Source organism: Prionailurus viverrinus, chromosome B1, assembly GCF_022837055.1.
Source record: "Prionailurus viverrinus isolate Anna chromosome B1, UM_Priviv_1.0, whole genome shotgun sequence".
Classification (NCBI taxonomy): domain Eukaryota; kingdom Metazoa; phylum Chordata; class Mammalia; order Carnivora; family Felidae; genus Prionailurus; species Prionailurus viverrinus.
Window position 1 is genome coordinate 99,796,504 of NC_062564.1, and position 23,101 is coordinate 99,819,604.

Genomic DNA, 23,101 nt, shown 5'->3' on the forward strand with positions numbered 1-23,101 from the left:
TTAATTCTGGGGCTATAAATAAGGACCTTTTCCACTACATAACCCCAAACCCCTTTTATAAGAACCCACGTAAGATGCATCTTTATTTAATATCAAAGAAAAGTTGCTCGTAATTACACTGGTGTATTTTAATTTAGAACATAATGGAAAAGTTTCATGTCCCAGGACTTTTTGAATGCCCTTGCTGGTAGGAACTGTACAGCCAATCTATAACCCTCCTCTAGCAATGGGACAGAGCCTGGTTTTTATTGAGTGTGTCCAATTAGTGCATTCCTGGAGGACTTCTATACAGTGTTAACAATTATTTCCATTCACCCATATTTATAAATTCATTTAATATTTTTATCTTGCTGCGTTATACTTGTCTGTATAATCCACCTTATATTTCTTTTTAAAGAGAAACGTAGTGAAATAAGTAACAGAGAGGATTGTGCCCTTTTTTAATAAACAAATTACATACATTTTTTCATCAAAATTTCTACTTGTTCCTATTTTTTAAAATTGAAACAGGGGCGCCTGGGTGGCTCAGTCGGTTAAGCGGCCAACTTCGGCTCAGGTCATGATCTCACGGTCCGTGAGTTCGAGCCCTGCGTCGGGCTCTGTGCTGACAGCTCAGAGCCTGGAGCCTGTTTCGGATTCTGTGTCTCCCTCTCTCTGACCCTCCCCCGTTCATGCTCTGTCTCTCTCTGTCTCAAAAATAAATAAACATTTTAAATAAATAAATAAATAAATAAATAAATAAATAAAATTGAAACAATCACATGGGCTATGGCATTGTTCCAAATATCTTAAGCAAATTCATGTACAAAGATTCATTCAAGTCACTTGCTGGCTCTTAAAGTGCTTTCTTAAATTTGTGTTTTGTGTGATTATTTTATGTTGATAGACAAGGGAAGAAGAGAAAGAGTCAGCATATTTATATACTTCAATAAATGAAAGCGAAAGCTTTGCTTTTGTCAGTAACTATTGATCATACAATTCCATTAGTGTCTGATATTGCCACGTAATCTAGAGGCAACAAAGGAGAAAGAACTGATGAGGTTCTTGACACGTAGATCCATATACTGATTAGAAAGGAATGTTTGATTTTCACTTTTATGTAGCAACTTTGGTGACGATGGATCAGTCATCAGTAGGTTTCTTCTGTCTCTAGGAGAAAAGGAACCTAGCCATAGGTCCCTGTGAATAACAACAAAAAGGAAGACCAGGAAAAACTGATCAGTCCCAAGAGAGTTCCTACCATTTCGCCGTAAGGTAACTGTGGGATCTTGAGAGAACCTTGCCTCATAAATTAGAGCAAGTGATTAGGAGGAGGAGATAGTTGATGACTTGGTATTCTTTGGTTACTTTCTCCCCTCTCCCTACTGATGTAGGTTATAGAAATGTTTAATAAAATTTACCTGTGTGGCTAGGGGGGTTGGGTAAATTATCTGACTTCCCCCACCTTAGTCTTTCACTACCTCTGGGACTTTTGGAACATTGGATGAAACGCAGATTGCACAAAAATACCCGAATCGTGTTATACACATTTATTGAATGTTTGGCCAACCATGGTTTGTAAATAGATTAGGCTCTCTCCTAAAATGGAAAACACAGCATCTATCTTCCTTGAGAATTACCTATATAAATATTCGTCATATACCATCAGAGTGGATTGAATAGTGTCCGTCAAAAATTCATGTCTACTAGAATGTCAGAATGTGACTTTATTTGGAAACAGGGTCTTTTCAGATGTAATTAAGGTAATGAGTGAGGAGAGATTATACTAGAATGGGGTAGGCTACATCCAAAGAAAATGTTCTTATAAGATATAGAAAAGGACACAGAGAGATAAGGGAGGAAACCCATGGAAAGACTAAAGCAGACTGGATTTACAGTAGCACAAGCCAAAGGAAGCCAGGAGCCGTCAGGAGCCAGAAGAAGAAAAGAAGAATTCTCCCCTAGAACCTTTACAGGGAAGCTGGGCCTGCTGACATTGGATTTTGGACTTCTAGCCTCCAGAACTGTGGGAGAGTAAGTTCCTGTTTCAAGCCACTACTTCATGGGAACTTGATATGTCAGGCCTAGGAAGTTAATATAGCCATCTAAAGACCACTTAGACAAATTATTTTAGGTGTGAAATGATCCAGAAAGGACTTTGATGATAATATTTTAGTTTTAAATATTTTTTTTTTACCACTACAAGCATTTAAAAGGTAAGTTACTTATACATATTAGTGGTTCTTACCATTTTTGTCATGTTATAGTTGAAACATCTTTCCGGCAAATGGGCCCTGGCTTGTGTAATATCTCTGGAGTTCTCATATCCACAAGAAAACCAATTAAAGTTTTAAAGGCACCGTAAGTTCATCTGAATAATGAAGGGTTGAATAATGGGTGCAAATAAAACCAGAAATGACAAATAGTGCATGCTTAGAGCTTATTTATTAGAAAAACTTTCAGGTGTAGGACTAGCAGAATGCTCATGGCCCCCTGGACTCCATCCAGCACTTGCAGAAGGGCCTTTGAGCTGCACATGCAGGAAGGAATAGGAGTTGTGCTTCAGGAAATGGACCCAGAGCTTCTGATGCCTCTCATATTAAAAAAGGAGTGGGAGTTGGCAGGGACCCCCTAATTGCTCTAAAAGACTTAGTATTTGCAAGGGGGCCCCAGCTTTGCTGGCATAAGAAACACCCACTCATGGAATGCCACTGTCCAGGTCAGCTTCCTGACCAGCCTAGATTTCTTTTGGAAGCCTTGAAGGCCTCTGCTGAACTAACAAGCCTGTTATAAGGATATTAATAATGGATTCACAAAATGGCAAATAGAGACCATTACCTGAATTTAGTAGGTACCTTTAAAATGATGTCCACTCTAAAAATAAAAAAAAATGTCATCAATACTTAAATCGACGGCCTATTTAAAATTAAACCAACATACCAATGTACCTGAACTTCTTTTTCTCTCTATTATGTATGACACTTCATATTAATATATTGCCATAGATAAAACATCTAAAGACATTTGACTCTTAAGACATTATTTGGTATGACTTTATGTTTTACAGATTTTCTTAGACCAATAGACCCTTATTATTACCTTATGTCTCCATTTCATTTGATTCAAGATAAACATTAAGTAGCATTAAAGCTCTATTTATTGATACCAAAAAAAAAAAGCTGTAACACTCTGAAGTTCACAAAAATAAATGTCAAATGTTTACAAAAGACTTCAGTGTTACTATAGATCTTGGTCATAGAATGTCATGATACTTGTGTGTTTCTTCTTTAATGAGTTTTGTTTTTTGCTTTTTCAAGATATTAGGCTATAAAGGACTGAAAAGCACTGGAACATAAATAATAGGAAATAAGGAAACACTAACTTTAGAATTTTAATATACTTAAATAATAATTTATCCTTTTCGTTCTGTGACCTTCACTGGATAGCTCAATGACTTTGTTTTCCTATGCCCTGAAATGATAGCTTCTTTGTAAGCTTAGAACTTCTTACCTTTCATTTCTTTTCTAAGATGCCTTTGTATAATAGTATCATTCCTTATAATGGAAACCTGCAACTATGTTGCTAGGCAACATTGTAATAGAGACATACAGTCATCACTTGATCCTATTTCAGTTTTATCAGTTGAAAGCTTTAGATCATTTATATTCTGGCTCAAAATTAATTTCATCCAGTAGGTATTGGACAGAAGATGGTAAGATCATCAAAAGTGGTTTCGCTCAAAGTGAAGACAAAGTAAAATAGGTAAGCCTATTTAAAAAGTCCATCAGAATATGCTAAGAAAGAAAAGGCTGGTCATCCCATGTAAGTACTGCTTTCATTAGAAATTTCTAGTCACTGGGATGTCTGGATGGTTCAGTCGGTTAAGCATCCAGCTCATGAGTTTGAGCTCTCCATCAGGCTCTGTGCTGATAGCCTGGAGTCTGCTTGGGAATCTTTCTCTCTCCCTCTCTCTCTGCCCCTCCCTGCATGTGCTGGCTATCTCTAGCTCCCTCTCAAAACAAATAAATACATTTAAAGAGAACTTTAAAAAAGAAGAAATTTCTAGTCACAAAACAGAAAAAAAAAGCACTGAGATTAGAAAAGTAGTTGCTATATTCAATTCATATTTTTGGCCTCTGTTTTAGTTAGTGGTGACTGTCTTGAAGCTATAAAATTCAGTAATTTTGGGTGCTGTTTTAATCCATAATATACCGACAATTTGAAGGTTCCTCTTCTGTGATAGGTTGAGTAATGCCCCACCGCCAAAGCTATCCATGTCCTAATCCCCAGAACCTGTAGTTGTTACCGGACATAGGAAAGAGGCTTTGCAGGCGTGCTTAAGTGAAGACTTTTAAGAAAGTAGCTTAGATTATCCGGGCAGGAGCGGGGGGGGGGGGGGGGGGGGGGGGGGGGAGGCAGTGTAATCACAGGCATCCTTATAAGAGGGCAGCAAGAAGGTCAGAGGAAGAAGGTGACATGATGTCAGAGGCTGGATGAGAAATGATGGGATGCTAGGCCTCGAGTATGTAATGTTAGCATATAGGCCACAAGCATGTGAGCCCTTCTAGAAGCTGGAGGAAATGGATTCTTCTCTACAACCTTCAGAAGGAACTAGGCCTGCTGACAACTTGAGACATTTGCACTCTTCAGAATTCTAACCTTCAGACTGGAGAGAATAAACTAGAGTTGTTTTAAGCCACATCGTTTGTGGTAATTTGTTAACAGCAACAATAGAAAACCGATACGTACTTCTTTGGTTCCTCCTTCATCTAAACCCTAGCAGTTAGCGTCCAGTGCCCAGACGTTCATGCTTCCTCCCTCACAAGTGGCCCTCCCTCCTCCAAGGCTCTGAGAAGTCATAGACTTTTCTTCTATATGTATGAAAAACCCAGCTTAGTGGTGGGCAGAAAATCTATTACCAGATCATCTATATCAGAATATAATTAATAACTAAAAATATTAAAACTATTCCTCTTAATGTTTCAACTGAAGTCACAATATAATTACACTTAAACATAGAAAAAAAAACGCTTAAAATTATCTTATTCTTTTCCAATAATAATCTCTTTCATTTGTGGAGCATAAAATTTCAAAATGTTCAGAGGTACAAGGTCTCAGGTGCTTTATTAGGTAGGCTGTCCAGGCACCAGTAGCCCTACTTAAAAGATAAAAAATACTTCACAAAGTAAAGGTAAGTCAACTGCCTTAAACTACAAACCAGTCAAACAAGAACCCAAATCCAAGGTTTTCAATTGAAACTCTCCTCTTCTCATAATCTCATTAAAAATCTGCTTCCTTTATCTCACTGAGCTGGGTATAATTCACTTACATGTTCTTGTTTATTCTCCAATTTACAGAACATAGAAAGCTTCTTATCAAAAGAATGGGCCTCTCGTGATCACCCAGCTAATTACTTACCAGAATGAAGACATAAACTAAATTTTACGATTTAACAAAAATTGAGTTAAAACTGGATCAACCATCACATAAAATGAATCTTACGTGCTTGTCTTGGGTCATTGTCAAAGATAAGATATCTCTCAGCAAGACTACTCAATAATGTAAGATGTCACCTTGCAGGTGATGTAAACAATGTATCATAGTGGCACATCTCCTAGGTTACAAAATAGAATTTGCCATCCATAAATCTAGGAAGCAATGGAAAGTCTTAATGAACAAGCCAAGAATATTAGATAGTTTTAAAAAAAATGCACACTATAAACACTAGTCCTGCTATGATGCACAAAATTAACATATGAGTAGTTTCAGTAACAATGAAAGGACTACCCATATGTGTGTATACATCCTTATATTTATAACATCTTTATCTTTATAGTATAGTAATTCAAACTACTGGACTCAAAGATTAATGGGAGAGATGAGGAATCAACACTGTAAGCAAAGAGAAAGGTCAGGAGAGCCAATCATAGAAGGAAAAGTGCAGGGTCATTTCAGAAAATAGGTAATTCAATTTAATTTATGGGGAAGATAAGTGGAAGGAACAGTAGAAAATAAGATTGTAAAATTAGGTTGAGAGAAGCCTTGAATACCAGGCTAAAAATTATATATACTTACAATTAATTGTGTGTGTGTGTGTGTGTGTGTGTGTGGACAGTGGACATTTTCGTGTATAGATCTGACACAACAAGAACATGTTTTAGAAAAATGTTTCTGAATGGAATGTATGTAGGATGACTTGTAGAAAGGATTAGAGATGGAGAGACTACTATAATAGTTCAGATGAGATAAAATAAGGGTATGGTGTTATTTCCATTTCTAATAATGTAAGAGGCAATAGTAGCTAACATGAATATAGCACCAACAATGTAACTTCTCTAAGCACTTATATGAGATAATTAATTTAATCCTCACCACTAGTTTATGAGCAGCTATGATCTTTTTACAGTTAAGGAAATGATACAGAAGTGAATAGATTTACCCAATGTCACACAACTAATAATTGGTAAGGCTACCACCTTGATTAACAGTAGTCTGACTTTAGAAGTCATAACTCTATACACTACTGATAGGTGATAAAGAATATACAATTTTGTAGACACAAATGGTCTCTTTTGATAGCTATTTATCATATCATTCCATTCTATGGATGCATGTATGTATGTTATATTTTATTTATTTTTACTTTTGCTCTGAAACAATGTATCTAGGTTCATTGCTTAGAAGCGAAACATTTTCGAAATGAGCAACATTCAGGATTGTGGGTGATTATTATCACTCTTTTATTTCTCCTCACTATTTCAGTGATATTTGTTGAGCACTTGCCCTGTGTCCACCACTGTGCCCCTCCCTGAGAGAGATATATAGTTCTTGCTCTCATGAAGCCTGAGCATTTTTAGGTTTTAAATTCTCTGTGTGTCCCAGTACTGTTGGTGGACTTGTCATATTCTTTGTAGAGCAATTGTTGCTGTATCTGTCTGTATTTTCAAAATGGTATCCTTTAAAATTATATTTAACATATTAACGTACTATACTATAGGCAAGAGGTGTTCAAGATTATAAAATGTGGACTCTCAACCACTTTTTTTTCATTCAAGTATAAATAACATGCAGTGTTATATTAGTTTCAGGGTTACAATGTATTGATTCAACAATTCTATACATTTTTCATTGTCCATCACCATAAATGTACCCTTAATCCCCTGTATCTATTTTGCCATTCCCCACCCACCTCCCCTCTGGTAACCACCAGCTTGTTTTCTGTATTGGAGTCTGCTGTTTGGTCTCTTTTACTGTTTATTTGTTTGTTTTGTTTCTTAAATTCTACATATGAGCCTTTCAGTGACTTTCCAGAACCTGCTGGGACTCGGCCATCTTTTGATCATCTCTACCTCACACTGAATGACATGATTCTCATGCAGTGGATTCTGTGAAGTATGAAAATCACAGACTGGGGCACCTGGGTGTCTCAGTAAGTTAAGTGTCGACTCTGATTTCTGCTCAGGTCATGATCTCATGGGTTTATGAGTTCGAGCCCTGCTTTGTGCTCCTCTCACTGACAGCGTGGAGCCTGCTTGGGATTATTTCTCTCCCTCTCTCCCTGCCCCTCCTGCACACACACTCTCTCTCAAAGTAAATAAATTAATTAAAAAAATAAATTTGAAAATCACAGATTATATGCAGCTTCAAATAATGGATTGTTATTACCATTGTTTAATACTACCTACTAAAACATTCTAATTTTTAGCAATAAAAGGTAAAGGTTTCCTGTGTTAATGGTCATGATACCGGAATTTTAAACTACTTAAAATTGTTTTGTCTTGTCTTCTTTGCTGTGCATTCAACTTCTATTTGATAGTTAATTGCTTAATTATAATTCTTTTTGCTTAACTAGCATGAGTTTAGGGACATTGAATGTATATGACTTATTGAGAATTTTTGTATGCATCAAAAATTATGACATTTATGACATTTTCATACCCTACTCCATGTATTTACCTCACTTTTAAAGTTTTCCTTAATTGACTATCCCTTCTTATAACATGGGAAAGATACTTTTCACTTATATATTCTTCATGTCCATTCTTTCAACTTAGGGCACAGAAAAAGCATTTTACGGAAAGATTACAAAAAATATATAAATGACAAATGCTTCATAAGCTCCATTATACACATATCCAGACTCTGAGACTTCATTTTTTCCATACCTTTTCCATACCTTTTCCATATGTCACATTGCTAGACCCTGCTAATTCAGGAACAATAGTCTCAAAGTTCCAAAGTAGGAGGGGAAATTACTCATGTCAGGGGCTAGGCAGTCTCTGAGCCTTAGTATACAAATAACTCTTCCTAGTAACTTTATAAGCTTCCTGAAACTACTCAATTATGAAAGAAAGCATGATTATTTTGTCTTCAAGAATTGCTTCTTTTATAATAGAAAGTAAGACATAAATAATTTCCCTTCATTATCTTTCTTTACAGAGTCTTGATTTGCATTTGGCTAACACAACACTTAACCATCTTAATTGGATCATCCTTTTATTCACCTAAAAATAGCTATTGAAACATTATACACAATCATTTTGTACCAGACCAAGCAAGTCATTTGCAAAAGAACAAATCCTTCTATAAGCAGTGTCGTGTACTCTAGTACACGTTAGGAAAAAATGGCGAATGATGAGTAACAAGTCTGTAGAGAAAACTACACTATGTTTTATAAGTCTAGAAAGGAGAGAAAAACAGAATTGTAGGTGTCTGGTACATTAATCAATCAAGAAAGTGTTGAAATATATATTTTGTTTTGAGGATCAGTTTTATCCTGTGAATATTGCACATCAGTTCTTTATACGAGAGAAAAGAAATTCCCTTCACTCAACTCCTTACTACTGACAGCACATTATATGAGAAGACATTAGAACGTGAAACAGCAAAAGTTTCCTATCTCAAAGCAGTTTCAAAGTCTCTGACTTTCAAAGTCTCTACATTTTGTTCACCTTATATTTCCATTTCTAATCACTAATTTCTGCAATCAGGTAGGAGGGTGATGAGCTATAGAATTGGGAAAATTTCATTTTCCAGAAACCTGCTCATAAAAAATATGCAAAAGGAATCCATTAACCTCTCTGTAGAAGTAACAGAAGGAAACTAACTTCTGTCTGAGTAGCAGTTGCATAATCTCAAGAAGTACATCTGCAAAGGGTCCTTTGCCTGATCAGCTACCTAAGGGAGCAGGTATGTTTCTTAGAAAATTTTCCACAAGGGCAGACGTTCTACAGGAAATGGCTCACATTAGAAACTCTCAGCGTTTGGTCTGGGTTGCCTAAAAGGTTTTTGAATAGTTATTATGAATAATAAGTACCTGGATTTATTTGATTCTATCCTAAAGTGAGTTTCCCATTGAGCTCTACACCTTGTCTTATCTACTCTTCACTTCTTCAGACCTTTAGAGGGATGCCAATGTCTCCACCACGTTGGTCCTGATGCATTCAGCTTCTCATCTCATGTTAGATGTTTTCCTCTTTGATCTGTCTCAGCATCTTGTTCTTAATTCTAATATAATTCTTACCATAATCCTATGTTTATTTTCTTCTGTCTCAGTATTGAATTCCAAAATATAAATTTTCCAGGCATGGATACAATCTTCTATTCATTTACCCCCCTATCTGGTATAGTATATTATTTGGGGTTTTCCCAAAAGTGAACTCTGAGTCAAGGATTCCAATGCAAGTAATTTCTTTGGGAAGGGCAGAGATGCTGGCATGAAAACGGGGCAAGTGGTACAGGACAGAGAAAATTATTAAGTGGTGAACTATTACATATATTAAATGTTAGGGGAAACTTGAGAAAATGGCCCAAAACTTAGTCCTCAGAATTATCCTTCCTGGGGAGGGAGGGAGTTGGGTAACTGAACACCAAGGACTGAGAGTAATTGACTGAGGACTACTAATTCCTTGGCACTTCCAGACTGCTGCTTCGCAATCATGAGCCTCACAGCTTTTTGGAGTTTAAAGGAAAAGCCCCTCAGGCACATGTCTACAGACACTGATACTTGGAAGTCTACCTGAACACACAGAGTATCAAGGGATGTGAAATATGTAGTGGATGTTAAAGTCTGCATTTTGTACCGCTCTGATTTACTCATGCCCCGTGTTAAATTTCCTCTCTCCCATTCCTGTTTCTTTAGTATGGTTGCCAGTTACAATTTCTAGGGAGGGGAGAGATATAATAAAGGAGGGTTCGCGGAACAAATTACAGTTTCCACAACTGCAACCGACACCCGTTGTCTTTCTCCTCTTCTACCCATCTCAGATGCCCCTCCCCCTAAACCGGCACTTCTGTTTTGGAATGTTTGGCTGATGGCATGATGCAGACCTCATTCCTGATGAGTTGGGACCCGTTGCTATCATGTCCTTGCCAGGCTCAAGTTGCTACAGGTGCCCGGTCACAATTACTACTGGACATAGAAGCACAAAGAGCTGTTCAAGTGAATCTTCTTTCCCAAATTATACAGCAGCAATCTTAGCACCCCATAATAACCAGGATCAACTTTCTATTCTGGTCTAAGAACTCCTTTGCCTTCTGCTAGTCAACTGGCCAATCGGGTATAGCCATGACTTTCATTCCGGCTGAATTTAGTGGTGCTGCCAATCCTTCCTAGACAATTCATCTTCTCCCTTTTGTTCTGCAAACCCCACCCCTGCTGCGGATGCTCTGTGGTGACTATCAGCTTGAGACACAGGAATCCATTATCTCTGCATCTAATCCTATAGGTACATCCAGTTTTACCCCCAGAGAACAGTGTATCTCATGTTCCAATGCCATCTCAGGTCCATGACCAGCTGGCCAAGCCATTTGCTGCTGCTCAGAACTTTGTGAGCATCTTTATCTCAGGTCAGGTCTCCATCTACACAAATTTGATTATTTGAAACTCTACTCACTGAGATATAGTTCTCTCCTCCCAGTCATTCAGAGATATGCTTTAGTGGGACTCTCACGAAGCAGCAGTGCATTGTAAGCTTCTGCCAATATATCTACTCAACCATTAGGAACAGGGTCTTAGTTGTTTTGTTTTTTTTTCCAATAGCTGGTCATAGGAGCTTCCTACGAGACCATAGGTATAAATTGTGGGAGAGGCATCCTGTGAGAGACAGGAATACATGGCATGGTCATCGGCACAGTAAGTTATTTCTATCCTCTAAACCTGACTGGGCCTGGGACACCTGGGTGGCTCAGTCAGTTAAGGGTCCAACTTCGGCTCAGGAAGTAATGTCCTGGTTCATGAGTTTGAGCCCAGCGTCCGGCTCTGCACTGACAGTGCGGAGCCTGCTTGGGATTCTTTAAATAAATAAATAAACACATAAATAAATACATACATCAGTAAAATCTGACTGGGCCTGATTCAAAATGTTTAATTTCAATTGGGTGATGGATTATTCTGCATCTAATCACTTCTGTTACGTGGTGGTTTCTATAATATTCAGCTCGTGATGGGCTCAGGTTTCACAGCCACTTAATTTCTCACGCTCAGTTGTCCAGCATGTGCTACAGCTAAATGACATGTCAGGAACTACTTTGAAATGGTGACTGCCTTTTTGCTGCTGTTGGCAGGTCCTTGCCCTAAAGGCCACAGGTCTGTGCTGTGACACTTCTACAGGGGCCTGCCAGAGATTTTGGGAAAGCTTTTTAATATGGCAGATAACTTTCAATTGACAGCTTTCCAAGTCATCTGTTAAGTGGAGCGGGGCTGTATTTTCAGATGTGTTTATATGCTGTCTTCAAAATGTGAAGAAGCCTACTAAGCTCTGTGCATTTTTCTTGGTGGTAGCAGGTGCAACAGGCAATAGCTCGTCTTTTACCTTGGAGGCGGTATCTTGACATACCTCCAAACTCAGGACGCTTAAAAACTATATTTGTGTGCCATATTCTAGAAGCTTTTAACGATCGGTCTTCTCTGTGATACACATGGGTGTTACGAGGGCGTTCAGTACACTTGCCACTTACTTTTCACTAGGTTAGGTTAACATGTTGTCTTCAATATAGTAGATCCGTATGGTGTAATGTAAAATGTCCTGATGATCAAGGTCCCTTCTAACTTTCTTGTGACAAAGACAGTCAGCCTTATCCAAGGACAAAACTGAATCTATATTGCTATTTATTCCAGATGAATGTAAATGATTCTGATTCTCTGTGGCAGGGATTAAAGGAATATATTTGCTAGATCAATAGCCATATGCCAAGTCCCAGAATTTATGTATAGACCCTCTTTTTAAGGATTTTTATGTATATATTTTTTATTTTGAGAGAGAGAGACAGAGAGCAAGCAGAGGAGGGGCAGAGAGAGAGGGAGACAGAATCGCAAACAGGCTTTGCACTGTCAGCGCAGAGTCTGATATGGGACTCAAACTCAAGAACTGTGAGATCATGATCTGAGCTGAAGTCAAGAAGTGAATGCTTCACTGAACCACACAGGCGTCCCTTCATGTGTAATTTTGTAACAAAGATACCACCTACAACACAATAGTATGATTAGGACTACCACTTAAATAATTAATGGTAGTCTGTCATTGCTATAATCCATGTGGGGTTTTTTAGGGACCAGGCTAGCAAATCGGGATATAAATGGTATCATAACCCTCGGAACCTTTAAGTTATTTAGAGTGGCCCTAATCTTTGTCATTTTACCCAGAGTAGAGCATTAGTTCTGATTTACTACATCAGCCAGGGAAAAAGTCTTTCTTACCACTATGACTCATGTACAACTGCAAAGGATCTCTAGGAGAAATACCTAGTAGGCATGGAAAACAATTGGACTCATTGTGAGACAGGCTTTGCTTAGGATCCCCTTTATCTCTAACGGTAGGCCCATGATGGCATTTGAGTCTTCAAGTACTGTTGTCATTTTAGATTCTTTATTCAAATATCCGAAACATTTTAGTATACCCATTTTCCCATTGTATAAATACCCTAGTAAGTGACTAAGAGTTCTTTCAGGGAATAGAGAGGGAAATCACTACTCAATATCCTTGCCATGGTGTTTTGGGCCATTACATTTTCAAAAGACACTGTATTTAAATGTGAGCTTTATGAAAGTACAAGAAGTTTACTGTTGAATACACGCAAAATATAATACAAAAATGTAGCTTCCACATGATAACATGGGTTTTGACACATGGAGTCAAAGTCATTGTACATATGAGAATTTGCATGATTTATTATCTCTAATACTAATTTTATCTGATCAGGCTTGACAAATTAATAAAACTCTTTGAATATCAGGAAACTTATTTCAAAACAAGAGTTTATTGCAGCTCATGTTTTGGCTACAATTGACAGAGTCAAACAATAAATAGCAAATTTACTGTCTCCCATAACATGAAGTCTGGAGGCAGGAGAGCCTCAAGAGTTGATAAAGGCAACAACTTAGAGTTAATGGACCACATTTCTTCTGTCTTTTGCTCAGCCATTCTCAGGCTGGATGTATCTTTGTATCATAGCACGTATGTTTGGCTCCTCTCACAGTTCAAGGGGCTCACATGTAAAGGATAATATCCAAACAAAGAATATATCTGTTTTGTATCTACATTTTTTTCCTCTAAAGAAAATCTCAAATGTCCTGTAGCAAACGTTTCCTCACTTTCCATTGCCAGGATTATATATATGCCATGTCTAACTAACCACATGGCAGCTGGGAGACAATCCTCCATGGTGGTCTCATGTTTCTGCACATATTAAGAGCAGAGGTACTGACTGTCCTCTGCTCTGGACTATTCTTTTGAAGGATGTTTGCATAATGAAAATCCTTGAAAGATAAAAACAATGTGTCTTTCTAGAGCAGAGAATAAGTTTACTTACATTTTTGGCAAATAAGGATTGTGTCCTCTTTGGGATTAAAGGCAGTCTGCTTATTGAATATCATAAATGGCTGAGGTTCCTTAAGTTTGGGTTTCCTCTTCTGTAGTCTATCCTACTGTGATCACAGGCACCAGCTGGCCTTCTTTGTATCACCCTGTGGTGATCAGGGTGGTGCAAAAGCTACTAGTATTCTGGCTACTGATAATGCAGTGAGTATTAAACTGTGCTTCATCTGACATAGAAATAACATGTCTTCTGCCAGAAAGTATGGAACTGTGGTGAGCTAACGTGTTAGCTAGGAAGTCAGGGAAACACTCAGACCTGCACAATTCATGAGACAGAGGGAATAAAAAGCTCAAATACATAAAGATTTACTCACTGAATCCAGTAAGAGTTTTAAACCATTTCACTTAACAAGAACAAAGAAAATTACAATTCTATTTATAGAGAAGTAGGTATTTGGAGATGGCTGTTGGACAAATAGCAACAACAATAACTACAACAGGAACACATGTACAAACTGCTTTCCACAAGGCTAATGAAGACTTTGTAAAGTCATTTTGACTATTAGATGTGTACTTAATAATTCTAGCCATTTGATGGATATTTAATAACTGCATAAATCCTTTTATAAAACTGTATTATGGCATGACTATTGCTTTTCAAAGTAATTTATTAACATACACACTAATATATAAATATGTTAAAAGAGCAAATACACAATGTAAGTTAAATATCCAGTTTTGCTTCACAATGGCTGAATAAATACAAGTTTTTAAAAATCTCTCTTCTCTTTCAAAATCTCATTGAACAAGAGAAGAAACATAAAATTTAAAATAAATTTTTAGCAATATTAAGAAATGTGGAAGGGGCATTTGGGTGGCTCAGTGGGTTAAGCGTCTGACTTAGGCTCAAGTCATGATCTCACAGTCTGTGAGTTCGAGACTCAAGTCAGCTCTGTGCTGACAGCTCAGAGCCTGGAGCCTGTTTCAAATTCTGTGTCTCCCTCTTTGTCTGCCCTCTCCTCCTTGTGCTCTGTCTGTCTCTGTCTCAAAAATAAATAACATTTTAAACATTTTTTAAATTTCTTGGAAAGAGGTGCCTGGGTGCCTCAGTTGGTTAAGTCCCAGCTTCAGCTCAGGCCATTATCTCGCGGTCCAGGTGGGCTCTGTGCTGACAGCTCAGAGCCTGGAACCTGCTTCAGATTCTGTGTCTCCCTTTCTCACTACCCTTCCCCCACTCACGCTCTGTCTCTCTCTGTCTCTCAAAAATGAATATATGTTTAAAAAGTTATTTTTTTTAATTTGCAGGAAAAAATAATAAAACCATAACTATTCAGTTATCTATACTATATTAAGCACATGGAGTATAGTGATATAAAAAGAAAGATATTGGGAAAGAATACAGTCCTATACATTTAAGAACAAAAATAAATAGAACCTCTGAATGAGGTCACATAGATTTCTTTGTTGTACTTTAGAAAACTCAATTACTATGAACACTTATCTGAAAAATAATTCTTATCCATAGTGTCCTTATAGTGATACTTGAAATAAGGTTTTGGTCACACACATAATTTCCTTTATGCAACTGCATTTCTATGATAAGAAAGCGAAGGACTCATTATAATCCCTCCTGAAAGTTTATTAGATGTATACATGAGACATTTTTCAAGCAATCATGCCAAATAATACATTTGCAAATGACATGCTTATCATTAGATAACACTGAAGTCTAGGGAGTTTAATCATTCATAAAGTTAAATTATGAACTAGAAAACCAAAGCTTAGAAACATGTGTAAAGTAGTCACTATGATATGTGGTAATAGTGTCATGATGTGTAATGACAAATATGGTACTTGAAATATGGGTTTATCTTTAGTATCTCATTTATTTATTTTTGACTGACCTGTTTGATGATTTATGTGAACTTCATAGAGACTTGCCATTTCAGGTCTGCCAAGGTTTACTCGAGCCCTTCAATTAATAGGTGTAAAGTTGATATTTCATAATGTCTTTCAGTTTTCTTTGTATTGGTTCCTTCTTTTGGTGCAATAAGAGAAGTCAATATGTGCCTGCAGCAAATACCTTTAATGAGTTTCTACCAAAAAAAAAAAAGAGAGAGAGAGAGAAAGAGAGAAAGATAATGCTGTATAATCTTTATTTCCATAAAAATCTATTGATTAAAATTACTTTGAACTTGGAGATTGCTCAGGACTTGCAATGAGGATAACACTAATTGTCATTTCCTATAGCTGTCATTTCTGAAGTTAACAACAGATTTTACAAAGAGAATGCATGAAATAATTTCAAGGAAACATATTTCTGGAATGTCTATACTTAATAGAACCTGAGTTTTGATCTTTATCCTATGGCTTACAAACTTGACTTTAGTCAATTTATATAATCTTTCTAAGCTTTGGTTTTCTTGCATGTAAAGTGGGAGAATACACACTTTTCATACATGCAGCTAATACATACATATGATATATATACTGTTTCCCATCAAGATTTATGTATTAATGAGATCAATGAAGTATGTAGTGTGGTTTCAGACCCATAGTAATCAAAAACTTCTACCCGTTTATATTGTCTCAGGAGTGGAGAAATAGATGTTTGCCTTCTCAGTTGCCTTTGAAAATTGTTATTTGTCTTTCACATTTTTATTCTCAGAAATTCTTTACTATTTATTCAGTCTATTGGCAATGCCAGAAACTAGGAGGGTATTGGCACCGCTTTTAATGTTGCCAATCATCTTTCATTAACAGAAGATTCTTTTAATCCACACAGTTTTCATTCTAAGCATATATGATAGCAAAATATAATCTAATTGCATTGTTATTATTACTGTAAGTTCTAAACATTGAGGTGACTATCAAAATTGTATATAGGACTTTTCTAAAATGTCATAAAGTTCTAACAATAAAATAATGTTCATGACTATGAATATCTGAAAAGGCATTAAAGGAAATATTATTTTTCCTTCTGCATCTTTTGTCTTCCTCCTAATAGCTTCCAAGAAGTGTTGAAACCACCGAGTTGATGTTTGGAAAAATAAACAACCCTACTTCATGCCATAATTCAAAATAAGTTAATTTTCAAAGGAATTAAATTTGTAAACAAAAACTTTAAGGAATAAAAGGAAATATTGGCAATTAGTTATGAGACTTCACAGTTGTAAATGTACTTTCTAAGTGTTATGGCTAATCTGAAGAAACAAAATAGACCCTCAACCATAATTTAGTTCAGATGTCAAGCCAGATGGTGCCACACACATTCCAAAAGGATATGACTCTCTAGGATATGAGTTAGTCTGTAATGAGGCTTTTGGGGAAGGGTAGGACAGTCTTCCCAAGCTGATCTGAAAACAGCTTGAAAGAGCAAGAAAAGGAGATTGGCTTGGGGTTTTTATTATGGTTAGGGAGTGGGACTTGGATGAGGATTCCCATGTGCAAACAGAGACTTGCAGTGTTTGAGTCTCCCGTGCCACACACCAAAGGAGAAGTGCAAAGGCTTGGTGCTAAAGGAAGAACCAAAGGTAGAAGCACCCAGATGTAGCGCAGAGGGAAAAGAGTGAGATCTGAAGCTTGAAACTTGTCCTAAGTCAAACACCACAAGGCAGAATCAGAACCCTTATTGTATTAAAGACTCATCCAAACATAGATATCATAAAAAAGAAATCACTGATATGTCGTTTTGTAATATTCAACAAACATAAAAACTCTCCATAATTAAAATGAATGGTATTAAAAACTGTAGTATATTTTCAATGTTTATTAAAATGTTCATAACAAAGATTCACCGCAAATGGGTATGGAACAGATGAAAATTACTAAGGAAAAATAGCCAAAAACCATATATAGCTAATTCACAAAAGAAGAATGGCAAATGGCTAAATGCACACACACACACACACACACACACACACACACACACACACAGGAATACCCTCAACTGTATCAAAGAAATGTTTTTTTAAAAGACTGAAAATTAGACACAATATTTTTTTTCTGGAAAATGGCACAGATTAACAAAAAAAATTAGGTCAAATCATCATCCTGAGAAATGACACTCTTGTAAACTACTGATAAAAGTGATGGTGCACACTTTGGGGAGCAGTACTGGTACAAAGTGACATAATTTTCAAAAGCATAACAACTCTGTGATCTGGCAACTTCATCTTTGAAAATTTTACTCAAGGAAATAAAATAGATATCCATAATTATTTATCTTCAAGGATGACCAACATAGAGTTATAAGTAATAAAAACAAAATCCAGGAACATAGGAATAATGACATGTGCAGCAATACATGAACGATTGCATATAAAGTTTACTGCATTTATGTAATGTATATCTATGTAGTCATTATATTTTGGAATTAAATTATATAATTATGCTCATGCACCAACATAAGACCATGGCATGTGTATACATATATCCATATATATAAATATATGCATGTATACATATATACACATATATAGTGTGTGTGTATGTGTGTATCTATATAGAGAGAACTATTTGATACTTCAATTTGAACATCTAACAAACATCTTTTGAATGTAGTATTTTAAACAACAACAACAATATCTTTGGATGGAATTCTACCCCTCCTAATTTTTTTTTTTTCAATCTTACCTCTTCTCTGTAGATGACACCACCATCCACTCAACCTAGGTGGCGTTCTAGATCCATCTTCTTTTTTAATGTCCTCCTGTCATCCATTCCATCCTTAAATCCTGTGATTCTACCTCTAAAAAGATATTCTTACCTCCTTTTCTTTACTTTCATTGATATTCCTCCAATTCAAGATACTTTTCTTCTTTCCTCTGGACTAAATAATACCCCATACTTCATCTCTCTGCCTCTGCTTCTCTCCCAGCCCACCATGTTCCTGACTCCACCCAGAAGTCACATTTTTTTGTAAAGAAAATCTAACACAGCAGTCTTCTGCTTAATAATTCTTTACTTTTCCTTAATTGAATAATTATTTTACTTTTCCTTAAATGAAAAGTAAACCATATGAAGTAAGTAAATCAGCAATCTAAAAGAATTAAAAGAGATATCTGTGCTGTCGTGTTTATTGTAGAACTATCACAAATCCAAGACATGAAAACAACCTAAATGTCCATTGGCAAACGAATAAAGAAAATGGGGTATATACATACATTGGGATATTATTCAACCATAAAAAAGGAAATTCTGCCATATTTGACAACATGGTTAATCTGGCTGATACTATGCTGAGTAAAATAGGTCACTCATAGAAAAAAATACTGCATAATTCCATTTATATAAGGTATATAGAATATTCAAACTTATAGAAGCTGAGAGTAGAATAGTGGTTGCCAAGTGTTGGGGAAGACGGGAAATGGAGAGTTCAGCTCAATGGGTATAAAGTTTATTATGCAAGATGAGTAAGTTCTAGAGACCTACTGTACAACATTGTCCCCAACAATATTGAATTTTGCACATAAAATTTTGTTAAAAAGATAGATCTCTTGGTAAGCACTCTTACCACAATAATTTTTTTTTAACAAAATAAAATCCAGACTTGTCACCATCGCCTACACAGTCTGGTAAAATTACTTTTGCATTTTCACCTCATCATCAGTCTCTCCCTTGCTCAATATTTTCCATAATTTCTGATGTGTTTTTTGCTGTTTCATTACAGTGAAGCCTATTCCCACTTCAAGGATTTGCTTTTTTTTTTTTTTTTTTTTTTATGCTGCCAGGAAACTTTCTCTCATGAATGGCTACATCTTATTATTCTGGTTGTAGTTCAAACATCACATCCTCCTCCTTTCTTGACCATGCATATGAATTACATGCCCTTGGCCCTTCTCCTGTCATGCTTTATGGTATCCTGGTTTTTTCTTCCTGTTATAATTATAAGACATTTTGCTGTTCTTACATTATTTTATTTTCATTTTCCTTCCTACCAAATTGTAGACTCCAGAAGCAGAAGGGTGACTTCTAGAATAGTGTTAGAACATAATAGATGCTCAGTTAATACTTGTTGTTGAATAAATATGTAAGAAGCAGAAGTATTGAACATCAATATGTTATATTTATGTGTAAGTAGAGTAATTTATGTATAGGTAGTAAAAGAATAATATTTCCTTCTTTATGCAGTCCTGAATCCTCAGGATTTCCCCCAATCAATGCACAACATATTTGTATAAAATACATTATAATTTTTTATATTTTTTAATTTTATTTTTGAGAGAGAGAGAGCACAAGCAGTAGATTGGCAGAGAGAGAGGGGGACACAGAATCTGAAGCAGGCTTCAGGCTCTGAGCTGCCGGCACAGAGCTTAACGCAGGGTTTGAACTCACAGACAGTGAGATCATAACCTGAGCCAAAGTCAAAAGCTTAACCAACAGAGCCACCCAGGCTCCCCTGTATAAAACACATTATAAAAATTATGCAATTTAAAACCTTTAAAATGCCATGATTTATTCTCTTGTTTTAAAATCCCATGTAACGAATTTGATTTAATCTCTTTTATTTATTTAGCACTATGAGTGTCTCAAAAAAAGAGAATAGTAATTTGATGTGCTTAATGACTTTTAAAACATTTTCCAGATATTGTGATCGGATTCCATAGTAGGTGATAAGTCTAGTAGGCGAAAGAGATAAAATTAATCTGTACAGATCATATAACCTGGATTTAACTTTTATAAATTACCAAAAATATAGTTACTGTGATTTCTCTCTTGTTCTCATAAATTAAGGGAAAACATTTAAATAATCATTTGAGGATTTCCATTTTTGCTTCAAGTGATCACAAATTGTTTCTGTAGGGAAAATAGAATACTGATAATAGCACAAAAAGTATTATGAAAATGAAATTTAAACATTTTCCCCTTCCTTCTTTTCTTGGATCTGGGAATTGAGCATCTTGCTTTAAACTGCATATTTTCCAACATTTATGAAGTGAAATAAAATTAATAGGAAAAAATTATAGTAGCAAAATCCAAGATACAGTCTGTGAAAATCATTATTGGTGTTCTAATTATTGACACATGCCACATTACTTGGCCAAACGTATAATTTTATTAAGATTGTTCTATATAATGAATCATTAGTTTCATAGAAATATAAATTGAGCCCTCAAAGACAATAAATATCTCAAAGTGAGTCATTTTCCATGCTTAATAGCAATTTGAGAAGTGTAAATTTTAGAAATAACCTAATAAAATATATTGCCATATTACTGGTAATTTTTGATGTGTAAAAGGGATTTCTCTTCTATGAAAAATTACAGGTTGTTCAGAAAAACTTTCAACATACTCATGGAGATGAAATAATTTATAAATAAGAAACATTATCCTTATAAAATCTTCATTATTCACAGGAATTCTTTATACCCTTTATTATCAATTACCTTGATTCTCATTTGAATAGTTATTAATTTGGCCTAATAGTTACATAACTTCCTATTTACGCTGTATAATATGGAATGGAAGATTAATAAAATTGATAATGGATACAGCAGAGGAAAGAAGAAAAAAAATGCATCCCAGCAAGATTGTTCATGGATGTCAAAACAAATCACCAAGAGTACAGAAGGCTCTGTTTCAATTATATTTAGAGGGAGGGCACGAGAATGGGAAGGGAATTAGTTTCCTCTCCTTTATTGCTTAAACTATAAAACTATGAAGCATTAAATATCTTCTGGGAGCTCACCCAATTTTGGAAAAATAAGCTTGATTCTCTGGAATTCGATGCATTCATCTCCAGAATATAAGCTCATCCAGAGTTAGTGTGCTAAATAAATGCTGCAAACAGGGAAAGAGAGAAAGTGGAAAGAAAAAAATCAATAAAATAAATTATGATGAAAAGATAATGCACAGTGCCGCACACATTAATAACACTTATTTTGAAAGGTAATATTTAAGTAAGCATGAAAAGTGAGCCACTGGGGAATTGAGATTAAAATAAATCACATGCTTGTTCAATAGTTATTTGAGTAGAAGCTAAACACATTCATTAGCAAATGCAAATGATTCTTTTAATTAGACATCACCAAATGAGGTCCAGTAGCAGAAGTCATGCTGTTTGGTCTTGATAGGTTTTTATTCTAAAGCTCCAGCATCTCAGCTTTTGCTGAGTTTCCTCTATAGTTTCACGCAAAGAATGTGAATTTAAAACTTTTGAAAACTATATGTTTTCATTCCCCCAACTGAATATTTTAAGAGTAATTTATCTTATTTGTTCTCTTATTAGTCAAAGGGCAAAAAAAAAAAAAAAAGAAAAAGTGTTCATCAAGTATCCAATAATTTCAATGACAAAAAATAAAATTATAGTCTGAATACTGCATGCTATCTGTGGTGACAGATACAATGAAAAGTATTTTATACAAAATTTATCATGCGTGGACACTGATAATGAGTTTAACTCAAAGCAAAAGAGATTTGTTTGTTTGTAACCCACTGAATTCATATTCCACAAAGAAAGGAAAATAGTATATGTATATCTACATACAATTGATGTAGCATCTACTGTATCATGTGCTTATATTTTTTTATTTCATTACAACTTCTCAGTAACTATGCAACATTACTGATATTACCATATTTTATGACTGAATAAATAATACTCCATGAGAGTAAGTAAATTGCTTAGTTTACACAGCTACTAAGTAACAGAGCTGAGATTTAAAGGGCTATATGACTAAGATGGGACACCTGGGTGGCTTAGTCTGGTAAGTTTCCAAGTTCGGCTCAGATCACGATCCCATGGTTCTGTGGGTCTGAGCCCCGTGTTGGGGTCTATAATGTCAGCACAAGGCCCACTTTGGATCCTCTGTTCCCCTCTCTCCCTGCCCCTCCCCTGCTCATGCTCTCTCTCTTTCTCTCACAAATAATAAACTTTTAAAAAATTACAAAAATAAAGGGTTGTGTGACTAAGAATCTCATATCACTTATCCTAGAACAATCTAACACAGAGATAAAAATAACTTATTTTTTAACTGTATGGTTAGTTTTAAGCCTATTTATTCAACTTTACATTATAATGGGATCTCTCCCCATGAGTCTGTACCAAAGTGAACTGTCTCTGCTGGCGTATCTAAGACTGCGTCTTCTCCAACATCTTCTATCTCAAGAAGTGGCATCACCTCTCCTCCAATTCATTAGTTCTGAAATCTCTCCTGCTTTCTGAATTCCCCCAAATAAGAACAACTCTTGTTACATGCCTCCAAAGATCTTTGAATGTCTTAACTTCCCTCTGTTCCTTATCTCTGCCTCTGCAGTCTAGTAGATAAATGGGATCCTTTATAATTACAAATTTCAAAATGTAGTGA

At 35.9% G+C, this 23,101-nt stretch overlaps 1 long non-coding RNA gene across 1 annotated transcript; it reads right to left on the reverse strand.

The window, feature by feature from the left end:
* Positions 1-834: 834 nt before the first annotated feature.
* LOC125164259 (uncharacterized) lies at positions 835-5,568 on the reverse strand. Its single transcript, XR_007151699.1, has 3 exons — positions 5,482-5,568; positions 2,818-2,853; positions 835-1,179 (listed from the first exon to the last, which is right to left on the reverse strand). It is a non-coding gene; the product is annotated as an uncharacterized LOC125164259 (long non-coding RNA).
* Positions 5,569-23,101: the final 17,533 nt, after the last annotated feature.